Below are 25,271 nucleotides of genomic sequence, written 5' to 3' on the forward strand. Positions count from 1 at the left end.
GCTATTGATCTAACAATCTATTTGTTTTTAAAAAGGTGGAATTTACAAGCCGTGGAATTAAAAAATCAGCTCATTGCATCTTTTGACGAGAAATTTGGAAAAGACATGTTTGACAATGGCCTACTTCTCAAAAGAGCAGCAAAGCATATAAAGACTGTGAGGGATTAATATAGAAGGGCTCTTAAGGATAACCCAAAGTACAACCGTCTAGCTATGATTCCACCAATGGAGTGGAATGAAATAGTAGAAGATGCAAAGGAGAAAAGGCTATGTGAAGATAGAGGTAATGAAGAAGCACAGGGCAAAAAGAGGTATGTCATGATAGTATTAAGTACATTGTAATCATGCACTAATTATTCATATTTGTAAATATATAATCTAAGATGTTTGAAATTTCTCATAGATTGAAGGACACATCCGTGGCTACAAAAGTGAGACTAGAAAATTTTGGCCAACACAAACTTGGCTCTAGTGGCTATATGAATCTCCAATCTCGAGTTGTAAGTAGGAGCAATGATATGAAATAATTTTTTTTAATATAATGTTGCAAACAATTTTGTTTAGTGAAACCATACATACAAAACTGATGATATTAAGCAAAAAATATAGGGCACAAAATTCAATGTGGAGGTCACAGATGAAGATAGAAAACTTGCCTTGAAGGAAGGCTATAAATTTGTGGTTGCACGCCTACGCGAAGAATCTATAAGCCTTGCTCAAGAATCCAATTCACCAAATGATATCTCACAAGTAAATTGGTTGGATGAAAAGTAATTGAAATTGAATAGTTGATCCTTTTCTTTTTTGGTATTAGTTTTGAACGTAAATTGACTACATAACAATGTGCATAACATTTTATTGCAGCCTTCATATCCTACCACAGAACTTGCTCGTGACGAAGGCCATAATGTGCATTATAGTGGTGGAGGTATTAATTTTCTATTGGAAATTAATTATGCAATCAGAAATATGAAATGTTCTCCTTCCATTTATTGTCCAATCATGGTCTTATCCAAACATATATTCTATGCTCATTGTGCAGATCTTTTAGAAAATGTATTGTTTAAAGACTACAACATCTTCAAACTTTTCTCCAAGTGAGGGTTCCATGCTAATAAAAATATAATAAAAGACCACTTATTAGCATCCTCACGAATATGCATCTCAAATGACATGAGAGACTTGACTTCCCAGTCTTTAAGATGTGTGTATCTTTATACTTTATAGTCGTCGAGAGTCTTTTTTAATATACACCATCTAAGTTCAAATATTGGTCATAGTTGAAAGAGGATTACAGACTGTAATCACTATGAAGCAAATGGCAACGAAAATATAACATGATTTCAGGAAAACTGTTATCTCTCCTTACTATCTACTATTTTTCTAATTTGGGTTAAGTAATGTTGGAAAGAAGCAATGATCATACTCAGGATTATGTGTTGTTTTAGCAAAGGATACTCCCAAGTTTACAGTATAGATGCGAACAAAATGACATAGTTGGTTTGGTTGCAAGACCTTGTTGAATTTACCCTAAGAGCACCTTCACAAAGGAAGATTGTTTGAATTATTTTAAGTAGGAAGATTCTTCTACAATCTAAGCTAAATGAAGAGCTTCTGTTAGTAGTTTTCAATTAGAAAAATTGGTTTTTGATGACGAACAGGTGCATTAAGTGTAACTTTTTTGATTGTAAGAGTTATGGTCCTGTACATTATATGACAATACCCTGCCAAGAGAAGGCCAAAAATATTTTGATTGATTGTGGTTGTCGATTAAATTACTGCATATCAAAGACAAAGTATTGATATTAGTTTGTGAGCCATTACCACCAGGTCTTCAGATCGTTGAGGCTATTTTAATGTATGATTTGAAAATCTATAACTATAGTTTTCATCACTGGAAGGTGTCTCTGTGTTGCTGCTCAATTCCATTGCAGTGTACATGAGATTTTGTTTGTTTGAGCTGAGACTTTTCTCTTGGCTATTTGTTGTTTATTAAATCATAGTAGTTTGCATTTCTTGTATTATGTATTTAGGGTATTCTTGAACAATGAGAACCAGGTTTATAGATTGGCAAGGCAATTTATTATATGATTTGTAACATTCACATAGTTTTATTCTTATTTCTCTAACACTACTTTAAAGATTATCTCTGGTTGCTGAAACATATTCATTATTTTAAAATAGGGATCTTTAAGCTTTTGATCAGTAGTTGATAATGATTTCCAACTCTGTACTTTGATAAATCATTTGTTCTAACAAATCTCATAAAGTAAATATTGTGATATTGCTATCATGATTTAACTGTGTAGTATTTGAGTCAAATTTATTGACTCATATTTCATGTGTAGTGCTCAAAATGAATCCATCACTCATGATAATATTTTTTTGAATATTTCAGAGCATGTTGAGCATCATGTCGAAGGAGTGGAACATGTTCCAAGTGTTCAACATGTTGACGTGTCGACGGATCAAAATGTTAATGTACATGATGTGGCATTGTCAGGTAAGAAAAATGCATGTTATGTTGTACTAGTACTTAATTATAGATTGGTAACAGTTAAAAAAAGAAAAAGAGTATGCCAATTTATCCCATTCACTTGTTCTTGCAACAAAGCCCCCTTTAGTGTAGAGCCTCCTGCTCCTGCAAAGAGAAGGAGCCATCGTAATTTGACATTACACGTGCTAGAAGAGGAGGAGAATGATGCATATATGGATGCTCCTATGAGCACTTTTCTTAAGAGAGCTCATAAAAACAAAAAGAAGAAATGATGTTTTAAAAATCTTCTTTCATAAACCTTGTTGGATAATGAAAGAACTTTGTTTTAAGTAATTATGTATGAATGATGCGTATTAATACTGATTTTTATCTTATGTTAATGAATATTGCTATGTCTTAATGAAGTCTTGATTAGTATTGTGTATTAATGAATTTTATATCATATTAATGAATGTTATGTGATTGTATTGATTGAATGTTATGGTTCATAAATGGATGAATGAATCAATGAAGTATGTAATTAGATGATAATGGGTACTTTAGATTGATTTTAGGGGGAGGGGGGTGAGGCTAGACGAGCTTCCACCTTCACATGGTTGGCCTTGTTAAGTAGAGAATATTATAGTATTCTTGAAATCAACTGAAGCTTAAACTAACATAAAATGGACACATCGCATGTGGTAGGTCTAAAATGATCCACGACTACTGCTGCCCATAACATGAATTTGTGAAATAAATTTTGATATCACCAATTTCAACACTCATATTCAAAGCATAGGAGTGGCCTATAGTCTTAGCATGAATTTTGAGTAATGCCTCAGTCCAGATTGCCTTAGAACTGGCTGGAAGAAGCCTGCACGAGTCTGAGACTATGAACTCTCCCCGCCTTGGTCAAGAAGAACTTGCCAACTCTCTATTATTATGGAAAACTATAGAGTGGTGTGGCTGGTCTGCAACCAACCAATAAGTTCACAATTAAAGGAATGAGCCTTCCTTCACCAAGGATTGCCAAGCAACAATCTCAAGTGTACCAATTTGATCAATGCTCCAATCCTTATTGAGAATCTTGTCCCAATCAATCTCTAGATGAAACAGGGACACAGAGTGACTAGTCAAATGGTGAATAACACCTAAACATCTGAAACTTTCATCCTTATATCTTCCAAGGTCACTCTAGTGAATCCCAACCAGTTCTGTTACTTCTTGTTGAGAAATCCCAACATTGACACCCAATCAAGATTGATCCCCAAGACCAATGCATCACATGAAGAAACTACATTCCCAAGCGCCATAACAAACGCAATGTACTCTTAGTCTATGATACAGAGGTGGTGTGTGGTATCCGCCTTCTTCATATGAGATAGCAAATCCATTCATTTAGCAACAACTCTTTACTCCAATGTCCCCTCAAGGACTTACCTTCCAGGCTACCCCAAGTGCACTTAGAGTTTCCCAAACAACATAACTTCTTCCAAGGCTTCAACCTTCATTCTTCCTTTTTGAATCATCTCCTCATGGAATTTCCACCATGTTCCATCCATCCATTCATTTTGGACAACTAATCTCTTACCCAACATTCATATCTACCCTTAAAGCTAGTAGCCCTCACCAGTCACTAATTTGGATTTCTCTCCAATAGTTCCCAAACAACTATGAAAACTAAAACCTGATTAAGATACCCTTTTGGGATCTATACATCCTCCCTAAGTTTCAATATCAACCCTTTTGGACCATACCCAAGATCCGATACCCCTAGCCTATCCACACTAGGCCTAATTCTCCAATTTTACACAGCAACCCACAACTCCATTGAACCCTACGATTCCAAAGGATGAAACAGTCCTTCTAGGGGTTGAGAAACAATATATTTTCAATATTTTAAGGTTCTACCCTTTACACAACACATTTCCCACCAAACCCTTGGTTTTGGGATCACTAATCTAGGGCCTGTTCAACAGAACCTCTAACCATATCACCATAACAAAATAATTGCATAAACACTTCACAACTGATCCCCCCATATGCATTTGATCACCAAACATCTTCAATCCCAAATTAAATTACTTTTAATATGACTAGTGTCTATATTGGTATGTACGAAATAGTATAGAAATTGTACGGACAACCAAGAATTGAATAAAAATTTTGAGTTTTCTTGCACATTTGTAGCATATTTTGGTGGTTTAATATTTCATTCATGTTGGGAAAGTGTTATTAAGAGACTTTGAATCAGATTTAATACATTTATTAACAGGTTTAAATCTTTATTGTTGCTGTCACGCTGAAAGTCACAGTTTTGCCTAGTTTAAAATAAAGAAATGAGGGTTCCATCCAATGTGTACTCTTAACTTCTTATTGGGATGGAACCCATAGCACTAACATGCCCAACTAACCTCTAATATGCAATAAAAGTGAAGATTTGCAGGTTATTGTGAAAGAAATGCAAAGTTGAGTGTTGGAAGGACTAATTTGGGTACCCAAATGAGTGCTAGGTGTTATGCAGCCGTACATCTGGCTTAACAAGGTATACTTTTTATTTGATATTATTTGAAGACATGATGAGTGGATGGTGAATCCTAAGTTTTAGATCCTAGAAGTGTGTGCTTGACCTAGATTGGTGATACCCTTGATTTTGAGGGTTTTAAGGCTTAAATTTGGGGGTTTCATATCAAAAGTCCTCATAGGATGAAATTGATGATGGATTTTTCTAATTAGGCACAAAATATGATGAATCTATGAATTTGGTGGAGTTGGGATAAGTATATTGCATAGTTTCTTTGTAAAACCTCATGTTTTACCCTTGAAAAACAGTAACAATCATGATTTTTGGCATATTTTTTGAAAGGAGTCCATATTAAGTTTTGAGTATGTTATAGAACTCCTAAAAGGGTATCTGAAAAGCCTATTTATTTTCTTAGTGTTTTGGAAAGTTTAAGAGAAAAATTAAGAAAACAGGGTCTGGTAATCCAAAGAAGAGAATAGCCTAGTAAAGGGGAAAGGTGTCAAAATGGTTTATATTGTATTTGAGTTTTTGGGTTTTTCTCTATTAATATTTGGTATCATGTTCTATGATCTATCATCAAGATGACAAAAGAGAAAACAAGGATGATATAAGTCAATTCTTTCTACTGTTGTTTAAAATATGACATATTTTATTGTTTTGCTTCTATATTTTATTGGATGATTTTTTTTGTAAGAACATTTCAGATTACACTCCATGAACCATCATCAAGATGAGAGTGATCAGAAACATTGATGCAAACAAAAAACTCATGGTGAAATTCAGACGCAAATCAATAATTGTAATAGACAATGGAAATCTAATCTATCTCATACATAGTATATTACTTAGTTGAAAAAGAACATTTCAAGATAGTGTCACAAGGAATATAAGTATAGAAACTTGGAAGAAGTATCAAAGAAGTGGGATTCACTGCAACTAGTAAGGAGGATGATATATTTTTAGTATCTTAAAGATTTTAACAAAATAGATACCAATACTTGATCTATCAGCTTTCCACAATCCATAGGTATAGTACAAATACTTCTAAATTAATTGTACAATTTTTTACATCAATGGTTCTGATCATGCTCATGTTCTATCTCTTTTGATGATCATGTTCTATCATGATCACACACTTGTTGATTCTTCTATCTCTTTTAATGATGAAGTCCATATTTGATCAATTTGATGATATTGACAAGTTCATCATTCAAAGTGATAAATAGTGGCATCTCTTTGCTTTCCTCTACCCAAGCATTTTTATCAACTTTAACAAATCTAACATTCTTGAGCACCATGTTGACATTTTTGTTAGATGGGAAAACTTTTGTCAGAGACAAGGGTAGATTCATTTTCCCCTTTACTAGGCAATTGCTTTTCTAATTGTTTAGTCTAATTAGTATAATAAATTTATTAACAAGGTAATGCGTTATACTAACAATTAACAATTAGAAGTAAGTGGTGAGAAATATCTGTAATTAAAATATGTATGTTCTTTCTCAAAATTCTAATCTTCTATATAGATAGTTTCTGCATACATAGTTTGAAGATGCAAATGATGTTACTACAATACTCTTCTTCTACAATATTGAATGCAATTTGCCACTAGTTTTGCAAGGTCTTCCTACTACTACAAAATCTAGATTTAGAAATGCATCTCCTATTTTATTGTTCATGAAGTAGAAGCACTATCTTGAGCTGAAATCTGTGATTTGGCTTTGGGTAAACCTTTAACTCCTTGAAAAAAATCACAAAAGCTAATAGCAACTTCATCCACCATGTTGACATATCTTCTTTGCCACGCTTTCCTTGCACAAACAAGGGCAAACAATCCCCAAAATCCAATAGCAAAGGAAGCCAAACAGCTAACATACCGATGCCAGGGATCCTCTGTTCCCTCTTCACCTTCATCATTCTCATTTATTTTAGACATTTAGAAAATTTGTTGGATGGGAAAACTTTTGTCAGAGACAAGGGTAGATTCATCTAATAGATACATTTATAGATTCACTAAAATAGGTTTAGAACTTTTCATACCAGTACCAATGGCAGAGGCAAAGCCAAATTCTGTACCCTTTGCTAGCAATTTCTATTCCGGTGGAAAAATGGGAGCTAACCGAAATATGGTCTTATTGAAAGCTATAAACCATGGGATATGCACAAAATGGAGTTTTTAGAAGGGCTTTGGAAACTTCAAGGTAGATTCAATGTGTAGGAGGTAAAGGAAGAAGAAATATTAGATGGATCAATAGATAAACCTCACTAATCACATAATAAGAAGTTCATGAATACTGAATGTATGAGTTCATCATAGGGGATAAATCAAAATCTACTTGAGTAGCAATTGCAAAGAAGAGAAAGAAACACTTGGCATTACAACCAGCCATTAACTGTCACCTTGTAGTCTTGTTTTGTTGCCACATTATATTCATTCTTCATTCTTGATAATGACTTTTCATCAGACCATATTTCCAAATTGGGCATTTAGGAAACTTTTGTATACTCTCCACCACAAATAATTTATGGTGACTTGAGATTGAGAAAGTAAGGATAAGAGGGTAAGATTTTTTCACAGTGATAGCTTTTGCATATAACTGCTTATGAATTATTATTATTATTGAAAGTTTTTAATAGCATAGAGTGACTTATCATTACGAAAGAATAATTAGTGTGTGATTTCAAAAGGTTCTTGTTACAATTCATATATAACTAGCACTTGCACCAAAAGGAGTTGCAAGGAGACGCCGATAGATGTTTGATTTGAAAGCATAACTAAAGCTTTATATAATAAAACTAAGTTTATAAAAGTATCGATCTACAAAAACATATAATTATAGAAAGTAATCTTGTACATAGCAGCATATAATAGTGTTTTGTGTTTTTTTTATCTCTTTAAATAGCTTAGCATTCGATCTTCTCTATATTCTATGAACTTGTAATAGGTAGATTTTTAATTCTAGATTCCAACATAAAAGTCTCCTCTTAAAATTTGAGAGGAAATCTTCTACTGCCAAGAGACCGGTCCAACATTTCCACGGAGAAATTCAGCACTTGGAGTTATTTAGCACAATGTCATGTTTTCATGGGAACATAGTAACTCAAAGCAAAGAAATTCTTCAATCCAAGTACTCAATTTGGAAAAGAAAATCCTTCAGACCCATGATAAAAATAAAGTACAATCATAAAATCCCATTCTCCAAATCTCCCAAACAATTTCTCTACTTTTACATTGTGAAACAAATCTTATAATCTCAAACAGGCTTGGCAACTAGGATTTCTTCGACTGTGTGGAGATCTCCATCGAGACAAGCAGCACAAGTTTTTTCCATCCACCCAACACAGTCATATTGTGTGTTTGCACTTAACAAATAGGCAGCACAGATCCTGCTAGCCACACATGCAAGAACTCCCAAGATTGTTATGAATACATAGATGCACACCTTTGAATAACATCTTTATGTACAATTCAATGATTATCATAAAGATTATGTGTCAATAGATCAATGGCTAATACTTCATGCTTATATATTATGATCCAAATATAACCTTAAACTCCATTTACAAATCCTTTTTACTATCCATAAATCATATTTGTATACTGTTCTCCAAATCTATCCTAGAACTCTATTGACAGGTTGTCCTTCTATCCATAAATTGGAAGTTAACATTCCCTTGCATTTTTTCTCTTAGAAATAAGATTGAAATTATATGACCCAGTCACATACTCATTGTCAATAGATGTCTCAATGCTAAGACAACTAAAAAGTGCACTAGGATCTCTATTTAATTTTCACAGTATATGTTTCATTTTTCTAAATGGATGTATTGTATATTTAATTTTCACTATTTTAAGAAATATTTTAATCCATTCCATGTGGTTGTTGTAGGAAGCATATATTTTGAAAGTTGGTGAAGGTGCTGCTACTAGGTTCCTAAGTGGATTTGTGGGCGTGGATGTTCCTCCACCAATTGGGTCCGACATGGCATGTTGTGCCATGTAATTTTTCCTTTTCTATTTGCAAACATAGATTTAGAGTAAGTTTTTGTAAACACAAATTTTTTTTTAGGATTCTCAAAGATATTTTCATGAGTGCATACCATACAGTTTTTGATTATGGGAACTTAAGAGTAGGCTTTGTTAGGTAGAAGCTGCCTAACAATGCACATATATTTTGTCTACTGTGAACAATTAGTGCAATATTGCGTATAGGCAAACCATGCATGTTAACTCATCATTGTGAACCTCTCTAAATTGTCTTTTATTGCTTTTGATGCCTTCTTGTGTGGACTATTTAAGTATCTGGTATCTTATTATACACAGTTTGTTCTATGATGTTACTATTGTAATCTAATATATGTATAGCAAACAACAGTGTAAACTCTATTGAGGAAAGTGTCAAGATGTATTAGACTGGATATACAATAGGTGTCAAGAAAAGAAAGGAAGAAGAGACCAGATTTTAGAATTTCTTTTACAATAGGTGTCTTGTTCTTCAAACTTATACATAGGCTCTTTTAAATTTTTGCTTCTGGCTCTACTATTTTTCTTCTCTTACTTGCAACGTGTATGAAGTTGATTGAGCTCTTCTTCTTTATTGCTCTATTGGATTGCATTGTCAACTCTTCTATTTCTATCTATCTAGTTTCTCTTTCTCTTCCTTCTATAATTGTAGTCCAACATAAATCAGCTTATTTTTATGAAAATTACAAGAAGATTCTCCCTTGATTTCACTCTTCTTTTTAGGCCATCACAAAGTAACTCCTACCAATTAGATCCATCAGAATTGGTGATATAGATCAGTCATTGAGATTTGATAGCTACAATCATTATGATTTGGTTAAGGTGTTGCCGTAGAAATACTTAGGAAGAGAAAACATCATTCATGTTTCACAATTGTCTACAAAAGATCCATAACATTGTTTAGTTCTTTTCCTGGACCTCATCATATTGTAATTTAAGGAACCATTAGTGTTAGCTTTAATCAATGTTTCTTCTCAAAGTTGTATCATTCTTTGTCGATTTGGAGTTTACCCATGCATGGGTAATTTTCAGAAATGGATGTCTGTCTACTGTTCAATTTAACTAAAGCACACAGTCACTTTATGGTTATTCATGAGGGCAAGCATCATTTTAAGAAGGCCTGCTGCATTGATTGTTGGAGTAAGATGAGAATCTTAGAGAAGCCTGAGAAACAAAGATGTCAAGAAATGAACATACATGAACAGACATGAACATACTATGCCACACATCATCATACTGTACCTTTTAATCAACTTTGTCATGATATTGTTATTACTGCTAGGCAGACTTAACTGGTAAATAGTAACATCCAACATTGTAGTTTGTAGAAATTATAAGTAATAAAGAAGCCCAAGGTAATTGAAATTGTAACCCAAAGTTTGCAAGAAAAACATGCCATCAGAAAACTAGCAAAAAGACATGCTAGATGACTAAAATTATTAAGATCAAAAAGATTGGAAGCAACTACAAGCAGGAGATACAGAAGAGGTACCAAAAGCCTTAGCACTAAATATCCACAAAAATGAAGTGCTACATCAAGATGACTGAACAACAAAAGGAAGTTATGCAGTATTTGATCTCTATTACTATAAGTTTGTTTAGCTTGCTTCGTGGGTACACAATGGAAGCTTCAACACCTTTGTAAATTGTGGATTTATAGTGATATTTACTATGCACTTTACTTTCCAAGAACTGTTCATTGATAAGTTCCAAAGATGGTAGTTTAATTTTACCATTTGGAAAATATCTTGATAGTGAGCAAAACAATCAAGGAACCACCATTTCATATGAAAGGCTTTGAAATAACAAAAAACAAAAATTCCTCCCATACAACATATAAAGTGAATATTATTTCACTATTTAAACACCCATGGAAAACATACATTTAAGGCAGTATATTTTAATGTTGTATTTAATATATTTATTCAAAATCATACATCAAAAGAATCAAAGTAGGCGAAGGCCTTGAAATTCCATTATAACAAGAAACACATCCAATCTTGAATAAGGGTTGATTGTTTGATATCCAGTAACAAAAATTGGATAGAACAACATTTATAGGAAATTATCATCAACTTAGACTCAAATTTTCACATTGGTCCCCACTCTTATGGTAGATATCAAATGTATGTCTTATTGTAAGAGGAAGATCAAGGATCATTCCTCAAAATTTGTAGATACAACAATTGTGAAGGATACACTAGCAAAACTACACCCTTATTGACAAAGAGATTGGCTCAGTTGCTTCCTTGGTACAAGACTTAAAGTTTTCTTTTGTGCCAAACAGATAAGCCTTACTCTGTGCCAAACAGATAAGCCTTACTCAGCACTTAGCACAAACACTTAGCATTCATTACATATCATTTGAGATCAAATGGCTGTGTGGGATTATACGCACAGTAAATAATAAAGGAGGGAATTGAACCCTCCCTGACGCTCGCACTTGTTGAGGTCCACTTCAGTAATGGCCCTTCCTGTGAAATTGTTGTCTAAAACTTTTCTAATGAGATAATGTGTTATGAGCTCTTCATCTGTGGGATGGAACATGAATCCAAGAGGTAGTTGTGCATTACCCATATCATGACTATATATAACTAAAGTTAAAAGCCTCTATTATTGAATTCTCTTCCCTATCACCCATATTCATTTCCTTTGCTATTCATGCTTCACACGGGAGTCTTTTTATATGATGATTTATCGTCAATCATGTCCATTCGCTACGAAACAATTCTTATTCTACAAATTCAAGATGCTAGAACTTTTGTGGATGTGCAGGCCATCAGAACATACTGTAGGGAGGATGACAAACTTAATCTCAACTGTCAAACTCAGGCAAGTGATGTTTTATTGTAGAATCTTAACATATGGTTGTTCAAATTTTGTATCTCCTAAATGATTTCCTTTTAGCATATAAGTTGTTGTGCATAGTTGCCAAGTTTGGTTATTGTATCGGGCATATTAATGAAGAAGCATATTAGTTACTGTCGGTGATTACGATAACTTGATTAGTTATTGTCAATATTTTTCAGACATTCTATAAAATAGTTCACATGCCTTCTGTATGAGATGACATTTTTCATGCATCCTGTAGTGTCTCATCTGGCTGATGATGGATTACAGAGAGTGATCTGAAATGATGATGCTAAAAAACATCACAATCAAATCCAAAATGAACTTGCATTACAAATGGATTGTGGAAATCTGATATTGTTGATTTTGCATGCATGTCTACCAGGACAATCACAACTTAAACATATTATGTTTAAGTTGTGATTGCCCTAGTACACATGCATGCAAAATGAACAATATCATATTTCCACAATCCATTTGTAATGCAAGTTCATTTTGGATTTGGTTGTGATGTTTTTTAGTGTCATCGTTTCAGATCACTCTCCGTAATCCATCATCAGTTGGATGAGACACTGCAGGATGTATGCAAAATGTCATATCATAGGGAAAGCATGTGAATTTTTTTATAGAATTCCTAAAAAAAAATTTACACCCAGGCGTTGGTAGAAATTTCTAGCTTCATTGGTCAAAATTTCTACCTTTAGTGATCAAAATTGTCAACCTTCATTGATCGAAAGTTCTACCTTCTTGGTCAATATTTCCTACCTTCAATGGTCAAACTTTTTGACCATCATTGGTCAAAATTTCTACCTTTATTGGTCAACATTATCCACCTTCATTGGTCAAACTTTTCAACCATCATTGGTCAAAATTTCTACCTGTATTGGTCAAAATTTCTACCTTCATTGATCGAACTTTCTAGCTTTCATGACCAATACTTTCTACCATCATTGGTCAAAATTTCTACTTATATTGGTCGAAATGGAAATCTTCAATGGTCAAAATTTTGACCAATCCTAGGGAAAACTTGCACTGTGGTTATAGAGGTTTTTTGACCAACGTATTGGTCGAAATTTTGACCAACCAGAATGTTGGTCGAACTTTCAACCAGAAAAATTCCGACCAATGTGTCAGTCAACGTTGGTCGAAGTTTGGTCGAAATGTAGATCAAAATTTTGACCAATAATGGTCGAAAAATGGCCTCAGATGTAGTAGTGCTATCTCAGTACCATTGAATGGGAACTTGATGCACTGATGGTATTTAGAGGGCACCGCTTGCATGTCATGAATCCATGGTCGTCCCAACAACAAGTTATATGTAAGAGGTATATCTAGGACTTGGAAGACAACATCTTTTTTCATTGGACCAGCTCGAATTGATAGCACAATTAAACCCTTAGAAGGGCGTTCAACCTCATCATAGGCTTTTATGGTGATCTTTCGCCTAGGATCAATGGAAAATTCTAACATGCCCAACTGTTGTATCACATTGAATGAGATAATATTTAACCCTGGACCATTGTCTATTAGGACTCGGCAGACACAGGTACAAAAGATTTGAACTTCAACATGGAGAGCAAGGTTATGGGGATGACTAAGAGATTGGTCATCTTCTTCAGAAAAGGTGATATAGTGAGGCAAGGAGATGTGGTTCACCATAGCTTGGAATCATTCTCAATCAATATATGTGGGAACGTTGGCAGAGCGTAAAGCTTTCTCAAGGATATCCTTGTGCAAAGGAGATAACTCTAGCAATTCAAAAATGGAGATTTGTGCTTGTGTGCATTGTAGTTGGCTAACAAGATCATAGTTGGAGATCTTGGAAGTAATTAGTTGCTTAGATGATGAAGCATTTTTAGGGTCATGAACAACTTTTAGAACAACCTTAGATTGCCCCCTAGTAATAGCGTTAAGTGGTTCACTCTGAGAAGACAAAGACTCAGCCGCTAGGAGTACCACCTTGGGTCTAGTATCAATATGGTCTTGAGGAGTGGATCATGTCCTTAAGACCACTTTTGGTTGTTCATCTTTAGCATCATAATTTGGCCAGTTGTCATTGTTGGAGCTTGCCATACATATGTATTCAACGGGCTCAAGCATGCCTATAACATTATCAGTGTCAGCATAAGCATAACTAATTTTGGTGTCATGATTCTTTTTGGCAGCTACCCTTGAGGTCTCACCCTTTTCATACTTAGTTAGGGGTTGTTTAAAGGCCTTATGATCAGCATTTTTCACAAGGCCATCTGTGACAACTTTTCCAACTTCAATGAGGTCTTGAATTACATCTTTGAGCTTGAAGCAATTTTCTGTGCTATGCACTTTACTTCAGTGATAGTTGTAAGTATGATCTTCTCTCCACCATGGTGGTCTAATGGGTGGATCATAAGGACGTGAGTTGTCTAACAAGGTAACCAACTTGTTTGCAATTAAAGTTTTTAGAACCACTTCATAAGGTTTGACCATAGGTGTGTAAACACATCACTTCTTTGCAAATTTAGAGCCTTTATCAAAGGTTTGTGGCTTTGAACCTTCCTGTTGTTTCATTGCATAGATGGCATTAGAAAGATTAAACACAAGCTCATTTGTCTTAGGAGTGTCCACTACTCCATCATTGACAACATACTTGTTCTTATTCCAAGGTTTGCCTTTGTCTTTACCATTTCCATTGTTATTCTTGTCTTTGTTTATAACAATGTCACCCTTTCTGATAGCAACATCCTCAATGCGATATGCACTCTCAACCATGGAATTGAAGGATGTGAATAATTGTTTTCTTAGATCAAAGTATAGCTCGGGTACAAGCGTATTGACAAAAATGTCAATTTTTTCAGCCTCAGGAACTTGCCAAGGATACCGAGAATATAAAGATCTCCATCGTTGAAGATATGTTGCAAAAGGTTCTCTCAATTTTTGTTTGATGTTGCACAAGTCCAACACAGTCACAGGATGTTGAATGTTGTATGAATATTGTTGGATGAAGCATTGTGCAAGTTCGTCAAATGTTTTAAGAGGAGGACTCAGTTTTGTGAACCATTCCATAGCTTGTCCTCTTAGACTTCTAGGAAACAAACGCATAAGAAAGGTGTCTTCATGCATAAAGTCCATGCTAATAGCATAGAAATGTCTCACATGGTCATGAGGGTCACCATTTCCATCATATTTGTCATACTTAGGAACCTCTATATCCTTAGGAAATGGCAGCATGTATAGACTCCTATCAAATGGAAGAGCATAAATTGATTCAACAAATGATGTTTTGGGTGGCTCTTTTGAAGTTTGCAGTTGTGCAATTTGTTTCCTTAGTTCTTGTATTTCTTCCCTTAAGATTTCAGCCTCAGTGGGCTCTCGTTTTGGAATTATATGCTCAACATCAAAACCTTGAGGGAGTTTCCATCCCCTAGCTGCCATGTATTGAAAGTATTGGTCTCCATTTTGCTCTAAAGCTCTAAACATTAGTTTTTGGGCGAAGCCATCTTATTGAAATTTGATCACGTCAGCGCTAGTTACTTCTTCATCACTATCATGATAGGATGGTTTATGTGGTGAAGGACATGTGCCAGCGGAAGCTCTAGGAGTCCTTGGTGGCATGTGATTGCCATCATTGTTCTCAAAAGGATTTCAAGGACAAGTTCCTTTATGTCCTTCATAGTGTGCCTGATTATTAGTGTCGACTTGTTGGTTTTCTCTTTCCATAGCATATATAGCCTCCAAAGTCTTTTGGGTTTCACGTGCTTGTTCTTCTAAGCGACATTTAATTTATTAGGGTGCACCATAGTGACTATACCGCTTGTATCCTTGAGTGTCTCAAAGGGTGTACCAAATGGATTTTCAAAACTATAAAGTGGGTTGTGCCAAACGTTGGTCATTTGTGTTTGAGCAAATTTGAGATTCTTATCACAAGGTTGCTTCCGAGGATGTTTGGGTGGTGTTTCCAATTCTTGAACATGAAAGGTGTATGGTCACTGTTACTAAATTGATATCTAGTTGTGACCGGCATGTAAAGATTCATCTTTGTTTAATAAGACAAGAGAAGTATGTCTGATTTGAAGCTTTTACAACCAAGACTAGTCACTTGTCAAAGTGTAATAGATGGCTTGTCAAATAGTACTCAAGAGCTTACAACACTGGTGACTCGAGCTGAGGGAGTGAGCAAGAAGCTTAATAGTGAATAGCTAGAATAGAATAATAACAAGATTTTGACAAGTGATTCATCAAGGATATTTCAAGACTTACATTCAATGGACTAAACCCATCTTTTCGACTTAGGACAAATTTCTAACACATTGATACACAACTAGAATCAAGGAAGACTGATGTGACATACCTTAGACTAAAAAAATTTGACTATAGACACTATTTTGGCAAAAAGAAATAAGCTCAAGTGTTACTTTCTTAGGAAGCAAGTGACAGAGTGCTAGTTTTGTGCAAAAAAGATCAATTTTTGACTTAAAGTGTTTGTTTTGATTCGTCAATCAGATGGTTTTTCAAGTCAGAGAGTGTTTTTTTTTTTTTTTCAATTCGTATCGGTTATCAGCAAGGTTTGCAAATAGTAGGTGTTTCAACATGTCTTAAAAAAATTGAGCAAGGGTAAAAACAACCTTGTCAACACGCATTTTTGATATCAGAACAACCTTCCTAGAAATTTTACCAAAATGTTTATGTTGTAAGAATGTTAACATAGGTCAACACATCAAAAATAATAGCCAAGCAATCTATCTTAAAGTCATAGTTCATTACTCAACAACTTGGCCCATGCTTGAGTCTCCTTTGCCTCAGACCAAGTGGTTGCCCATAAGAGATATTGGCTTTGTCATGGAAGTACCATAAGCACAATCAAGGGAACACATATGGTGAGTGTAAAATCTTGGGGTGATCCGGGTAGTCCACTAGGATCGATCCTTGCACCAAGAAGTTGAGTGGCTAAAAAGGGTAGTTACTAACTTAGGGTGTTTACATAGGGCTTCCGTTCATAGTGTTCCTCTTGCTACTAATTACAGGACACCTCACCTTGCGATGAGTAATCGATTTCACGACTACAAGACTACCTTAAGCATTCTTGCCTAGTGATCTCTCTATGGTCAACATCCCATAAGCGATTACACTAGGAAAAGACAAACACTACGTCTACCAAGGTTTTGTGTCCTTGATAGCCTTGAGTTTATAATGGGTTAGAAGAGCCAGGTAATCTACTTGTTCCCACTTGGCTCGTTCCTCTCAAGTTGTCTGAGAGCAAGCCCTCTAAAGGATCCTAACTACCACAAAATGGATCCACTCTCAAGGGTCAAGATTTCTGATTCACCTCAAGGATGAAGAGCATACTCTCCTACCTTGATTGCTTCCCCCAAACACACCAAGAAGATTCAATTGCCTCGTAGTCTTGAAACCAAATGGTAAGTCAAGATTTTTGATTCACCACAAGGGTGAAGAGCATACTCTCCTATTACCAAAAGATACCAATTGTAAGTTTTAATGTGCCTAAAAATAAATAACTAGTATATGCCACACATGTAAAAAGTAAAGAACAAGAAAAATTGGGTTTTTTATGCATTGGGCAGCCCTGCAAACAATCGTTAGTAGCCCTTGTGCATTTGAAGCTTTGACATGCGTTCTTTCTATGCAATTTTTCAATTTTTTTCACAAGGATGGTAACTTGAAATCACAACTTGTTAGCACCAAAAGTTAGTGTGAAATAACATAAAAATCTGCAATAAAAAGTGGTTAGTTGCCTCAAAAATCCAATTTATCTTCCAATCAAGTGTATGCAAAGAAAGTGCAAACTAATCACAAATGCTCTCATTTTTACTCTTTGCTTTTGACCTAGTCAACAAGATTAAACTTTTTTACTATGATTTCAGACCCAAAAACAGAAATAAAGAGAAGAGACCCCTAATAAAAATTAGAGAGCTTTCCAAAAATGTAAGAAATTCAAAAACATCTCTTCATTTGTGCCCTAGGGACCCATTTTGTCAAAACAAGTCATATTTATCAAAGCGGATTTTTGATCCCTAATATGACCTCAAAAGTCAAAACGCAAAGAAAGTACCCCCTTAGAATTCAAAAAAAAAATTGAAAATATAAGTTTTTCCAAAAAATATGCTGATTTGCAATCAAAAATGACTTTTTATGAAAAATAAAGAAAAAATCACAACTTCCACAAATCACATCAAAATGCTCTGAAAATAGGACTAAGACATGTTGGACACATACTCAACCTACAAAAAAAACTTTAGAACCAAACTCCAAGCGGTTTAAAAGATATGATCAAATCTTTAAATCAAATAGATTTTTGGCCTTCAAACCAATCTACTTATGGGTTGGCCTTAAAACCAAAGTGATAATTCTACAAAAGAACTTGATTAGATCCAATAGGCTTCTGTAAAAAAAATAGAGATAAGAAATGAAAGCAAATGGAGCTACAAACTTGATTCATGCCCCACGGTGGGCGCCAAAAATGTACACTCAAAAGTGTCCCACTCTAAACCTTTCTATCCAAACGATTCCATGAGTTTGGAATGCTTGGATCTCGGCTTAGAGCTCCCTATCCATGGAGTGCAAGAGAGTGTATTTCAAATTCAAGGTCTCTCAGTTGAGCCTTAGGAATACTCTTTTTGCTAGTAAACCATGCAATGGGAGGTTCCAAAGACAAGATGCAAGAATGCAAATGTCTCAAGGAGTTCCTCAAGAATGCAATGCAGGTATGGAAACTAAGCTAAGATGAGAATGCAAAATGCAACTATGCTAAAACATGTATGAGAGTGTTACAATCCAAATATTAAGCTATGTGAGATAGATTATTGCAAAATAGAAGCTAAACTACTATGCAACATGAATCTAAGCTAAAATGTTATGGTATGAGAGAATGTAGACAAGAAACAGAAGTTCTCCACAAAGCTCCAAAGAAACTTGTTAGAAAACTTGCAGCATAACAATACTCAAAATATGGATTCTTTGAGGGGGAAAGCTCTCTCCCTTTTAAAGTCGTACAGACGGTAGAGATCAAGATGAAGATGGTGGATGATCAATGATGAAATTTGAAAAGAGGAGTGATCCATGTGCACACACAAGTCAACCAATAGAATATAAGTTGACTTTTCATATAAGACAAAAGTCACAAAGCCTTTTCTTTTAATTGCAAAATAGAAAAAGGACTTTATGTGTGCACTTTAAGTGGGTTAGAAGAATGGGATCTTTTATTTAATTAAAAGGGGACGTATTCTTTTAATCAAATAATGAACTTAGGATAGCATAGTCAAACTATAGGTTATAATCAAATAAATTGATTATTAGCATTTGGGTCTAGGTAAATGATTAAATTAATTTAGCCAAAATGTTGAAAAGGGGGCTAATAGTCTAGATGACCATTTTTAGGTGATTACGAATATCACATAGAGTATTATGGATTGTAGGAGGCAAGAAAAAGGTTTCTTTTTGTTTTTTTTCCTCTAGTGCTGCAACTTCAACTCAAACACTTCAAAATTAATTTCATGCTTGATATGATGGTCAAGATAAATGACTATTACAAGCTTCATCTAGATCTTGATTTAGATAGAAAAAATAGAAAGTTTCTTTCTCTTATAAGCAAATAGGAGTGTGAAAAATATGTACATGTTGCATAATGTATTGGTTCATAGTGGGGGTTTGCATGTAGGATGTTATTATTCTTTTATCAAACCAACTCTATCAGATTAGTGGCATAAATTTGATTATGAGCATGTTACAAAGGAAGATAATAAAAGAGCCTTGGAAGAATAGTGTAGTGGTGAAGAGGAACTAATAAAAACAAATCCTAGTTTCAACAACACATCATTAAAGTTCAAAAATATTCAAATGCTTAATATGCTTGTGTATGTAAGAGAGGGTGATAAGGACAAATATTATTTGCAATGTTAATGAGAAGAATATTGCACAACACTCAAAGGTGACTTTAAGAGAAAGATGATAAATAGTAGAAGTGAAAAGAAAAGGTAGAGGCCCACCTTTATACAATTATAAAGGTTGCCCATGACATTGATCTTACTAATCAAATTGGAAACAACAATTTTTTTGACCTTGTAGATCATGACAAAGAACAAACAATTATGATTGTAAAGGAAATTACATTTGCATCCTTCAAGGAAGAAGTTGAAAAAGAATTTGGTATCCCTGGGAAATATATGCAATTTTCGCTTTGGGCAAAGCGTCAAAACCACACATACCATACAAACAAGTCATTTCTGCAATTGGAGGAATATAAATCTATTGGATACTTAAGGGATAATTCTAATAAAGCACCTATTATAGAATTAAAACTATTTTTGGAAGTCAAATGTGTTTTGAACTTTTGCATCCTCCAACCTCTAAAGAAAACAAAGGAAGATATACTTATCATTTTGAAACTCTATGATCCAAAAAAAGAAGGGCTTAACTATGTTGTGATGCTTTTTGTTAAAGTTGGAGGAAAACCTATAGAAATAATGGCACAATTGAAATCCATGGCCCATTTCCCATCAAATGAGGAAATTGAACTTTTCAAGGAAATAAAACTTGAGCCAAATGTCATGTGTGAGATCATTGAAAAGAATATTTCTTTTTGAGCTAGCCAGCTTGAAGATAGTGACATTGTTTGTTATGAGAAAGCTTTCACAAATGATGAGGATGTACACTAATATCCAAATGCTCCTTCATTTTTGGATAATATTCATAATAGACACATTGTACATTTCCAGCACCTAGACAAGCCTAAGGACGATACTTTTATTTGGAACTTTCAAAAAAATTCACTTATGATGATGTTGTGGACTAAGTTGCACAATATATTAGATTGGACAATCCTTCAAAATTAAGACTTACACCGCATAATTACTATTCAAGAAACAAATCCTCATCCCATCAAGTACATAGCCATATCTCACTTATGTAATATATTAGTCCATTATAATCAAAAATTGGATATCTTATATTATAAAGTCCTCGACATCCCACTTCTAGAGCTGTAGGGACTAAAAATATTGAAGGTTATTTTTCATCATTCAACAAATGATACAGTTACTTTCCGCAATATAATACTTCCAAAACAAATTAATGTTGGTGATGTTCTTAGTGAGTTGAAGGGTAAGGTGGAGCTATCCAGGATAACTGTGGATTTCAAATTAGTTGAGGTCTTCTACCATAAAATTTACGAGATTTTTCCATTGAATGAAAAGATTGAGAATATTAATGATCAGTACAAGACTTTGAGAGAAGAAGAGATCCTAGAGGAGGAAAAGAAATTAGGCCCTCATAATCAACTAATTCATGTATATCACTTTAATAAGATGCATCTCAAAACCACATAGTACAGAATTTGGAGAGCCTTTCATTTTAGTTATTAACGAGGGTGAGACATTGGCTAAAGTAAAAGAAAGAATAAAAAAGAGGTTGTAGGTTCCTCCTGATGAACTCTCCTAGTGGAAATTTTCTTTCCTCTCCTTGCATCATCCAGAATATCTTCAAGATACAAATACAATGTCTACTTATTTTCAAAAGTGTGATGTTTATGGAGCTTGGGAGTAGTACCTTGGGCTTGATCATTCTGATAGCATAGAAAAGAAATCCCACCAAGCTAATTAGAACACCATAACTTTGAGAAACCTGTAGATATATAGAATTGACCTCTAAACTTGGAATGCATGAACTTGAGGCTGAATGATTGCGCCTCTAGATGCCCTTATTTTGATGTACACAATTCAAGAAGACTTATGCAATTACACTAAGTTAAATTGAGCATTTGACAATTCATGTGCTTGAATGGCAGTTATAGTTAATTGTCTCTCCTCTTATATGTCATCACTTCTTATGAATGTCTCTTTATATTTCTTGGCATTAATAGAGCTAGATGCAACCAATACCTATCAAGAACCACTTTTTTAACTTTTATTAGATGTTCTCTTCATCAAACAACACCATCATAGTTTGAAAGTTGTGGAAAATGTGGTGGAAGGCCATTAATTCCATCTATGTATCTACATTGTTGTTTCAAAGGAGTCTATTCTTTTAACACACTTGATGACTATTGGTAGCTCAAGCATGCATCCATGTAGCTCAAGTAGCTCAACTAAACAACCAAGCAGCTTAAGCACACAACAAGCAGCTCAAACAACTCAACCAAACAACCATGCAACTCAAAAAAACAAGCAAGCATCTAATGAAGATCTAATGAATAATCAGCACCTTGTTAACCATTTCATTCCAATTCATCATTTCTTTGATTAATCCCTCTATGTTTAACTTTATACAACCTTGATCATCAACCTTTGATACCAATAACAAAATATTCAGCAAGTGTGTGTCTATGTGTGTCTATGTATATATCTATGTAATGGGACACAATTTATTAGGCACCTACATACATACAACCTAACCAACATGATTATTTCCACATGATCCATCATCAAGAGATAGCGAAGGAGAACATAAAAATATTCATAGTTTCACAACAAAAATGTGTATCCTTTAGCTAACACCCATTACTTGATACGAAAAGATGTAACATATATGGGAAGAAATTTGAAGTATCTCCATCACTAAAAGGAATTAAATTAATCCACAAGAACAATGATTATAAAAGAAATTGTAACATTAAATGACACTTTGATTTGCAAATATATTTATAAAAATAAATAGCCTAACCCATCATATTGTGATCATAGCAGACAAAATGAGCAAAAAAGAATAATTGATCATTTACCTTTCCCACAGGGCCAATTTGGGTATTCAATTTGAGAAGAAATGATAATGTTGTAAAGATGTAAGTTGTGTTAGTTATTAAGAGACAATATCCTAGGGGAAAATAATGAAAAACCAAACTATGCAATGAATTTTGTAAATCTAATACATTGCAACATGAAATTGGGCTATGTAGGACCAAACCTGATCAAATGAAAATTCTCCAAACACATTGTATTTTAGCAATTGGGTTTAGGTCAAATATATACTTCCAACACTGGAATTGTCCCCTTGTTAAGAAGCTAGAGGCCATTGCATCTCAAGCTTATGTAAACTGGAACATACTTACTCATAATTTGCTGCAACCCTACCTCATTGAGGCATGGTCGTTTTGAAGAAATCCAACATTTGATTCAGAGGAATTTGGTTTTCAATTTAGGATTTGAACACAACCAAATATGCACACATAGAGAAGGCAACATGCATGGTGGAGGGTTTTTTGGTGCTTGGTGTAGGAAATGACACTGTTGAATTGCATTTTTTTGGCAGGAGAAGCTAGCAAGTAGCAGGTTAGTTTTGGGAAAACAAGATTAGCTCCCCCAAAATAATTCTCCTTTATTAATGAGGAAGGTTTTATTTGTTAGTGATGTTTTGTCATGAACCACCATTAACATGGATATTCAGATATATGTGTAAATCACTGCTATTCAAAATTGTCATAACATAACAGTAAGTCAAGTAATGTGATCATTAAATAAATTATAAATATAATGTGTAAAGCAGTGTTATACATAATTGTCGATTAGATAGTATAATAAATTGAAGAAGTATAATTGCTAATAAAATACACTTGTTAGCTGACATAATTGTTATAACTTAATTGTAGATTAGATATTATAATAAATTAAAAGAACAACAATACTTAATAAAATATACTTGTTATTATTAATTGACATAAATTTTATAATGTTTCAAATAAAGAAATTATAAAAAGAAAACACAAAATAAATATTCTAATTAACAAACATCATTACCAACTGAAGACAACATACCCCTTGAAAATACTATAAAAGGGAAGTACATGCAATTGGAAGGGCATGAAAGAAAAATGCAAAGAAAGGATAGGGCGTCAAAAGCAGAGGAAGAATGTACAATCTATGGTCTTCGTTGTCAACAGTCTTCATTTGCCAAGACTGAAGAGCATGGAACGTTCATCGCTCATCGATCCCATGTCACCCACATACCACGTCACTAGTGCAACAAAAAGGTAATAAGGGGTTTATTTAAATGTGTTTTAATATTAATTATGTTATTAAAAAAATCCCCTTAATTATACAAATAAATTAATATGTTTTGATATTAAATAAGAAACTTAATTATGTAAACAAATAAACATGTTTTAATATCAATTATTTTATTAAAGATGTCACTTAATTATTTAAAGAAATAAAAAAATAGAGGATGAATATTTTCCTTTTAAAGAGATAAACATATAATCAATGTAATTAATTAAAAAGAGAAAATGACTCATAAACAATCTCAAGATTATGATAATTAGTAAGAACTAGGTGGATAAGAGGGTAGGGTTGAGTCCTCAAACAAGGGGGGAATATACCAACTCTTGGGCTTAGGTTTATCGAGCTATGGGACCCCACCACAATTTTCGAAGACTAAGGTATGGTATAGCATCTAGGCATAGTGAGGGATGGAAAGCACTCATTTGAAAAGCGAGAACCAAGGTCATGTCAAGCCTTTAATGCGGTCTCCTTGTCCAATCCCCAGATGACCTAGCCTATACATACAATGTAGTAGATAGGGTAGGAACCTATACATATATAAAGAATTATTTTTTATTAGATAATGCAATGATAATCTTTAAACTGATTCCTTGGAAAAAAAAATAGGACAATATTATAAGCCCTTACAAGTAGGGACATTACAGTGGTATCAGAGTAGGACTCCTGCCAACCTATGAAGGATAGTTAATGCAAACAAATCAAAGAGCTCAAAGAGCAATAGAGAGAGAGAGAGAGAGAGAGAGAGAGAGAGAGAGAGAGAAGGGTGACACCACCATGAGTGCTCAACTAAGTAAAGATCTAAAAGCCTTTATGTAACAAATGGCCCAAATTACTCAATCACTCATGGAACAAAATAGGGAAACAAATAAACTTCTCCTCCAAGTCATTCAAAACACAAACAACACAAATTCTAGACCAAACAATGTGAGGGATATTAATTCAAACATTCTAAGAATAATCATAACTCACCCACACCTCCTTTTGTACCACAAGAAAAACAAGAAGGAAGAGGGGAAGAAGCCAATGAAGACTCAAATGATAATGTAGATAGAATTTTAGAAACTTATTCCCAATTAGCTCCAAAATTAAGGAATATTGTACCTTTTAAAGACTACTATGATATAAAAATGAAGGACATATACAATTGCAAAAGGAAAACTCCATGCAATCGGGATCTAGAAAGGAAGATCAACAAGGTAGTCCTACCTAACTTTGATGGAAGAAAAAAAATTCCAGTTCGGACATGGGAAGAAAAATTAGACACATATCTATCATATAGTCCCATGTTGAAAGATAACTCAATTAAATTTGTAGTACTACATATAACTTGAATAACACACGAGTGGTGGAAATATGGATGAAAAAACCATGGATACCAGCACATAACCTTATATCATGAATTCACTCAAAAACTCA

General features: G+C 34.1%; 1 pseudogene; it reads left to right on the forward strand.

Annotated features, from left to right (window-relative positions):
* LOC149545896 (ubiquitin C-terminal hydrolase 13-like) overlaps window positions 1-20,519 on the forward strand; it is a 163,681-nt pseudogene extending 143,162 nt beyond the window's left edge.
* Window positions 20,520-25,271: the final 4,752 nt, after the last annotated feature.

Source organism: Cupressus sempervirens, chromosome 7 (genome assembly GCF_028749045.1).
Source record: "Cupressus sempervirens isolate cs-2001-9-10 chromosome 7, ASM2874904v1, whole genome shotgun sequence".
Classification (NCBI taxonomy): domain Eukaryota; kingdom Viridiplantae; phylum Streptophyta; class Pinopsida; order Cupressales; family Cupressaceae; genus Cupressus; species Cupressus sempervirens.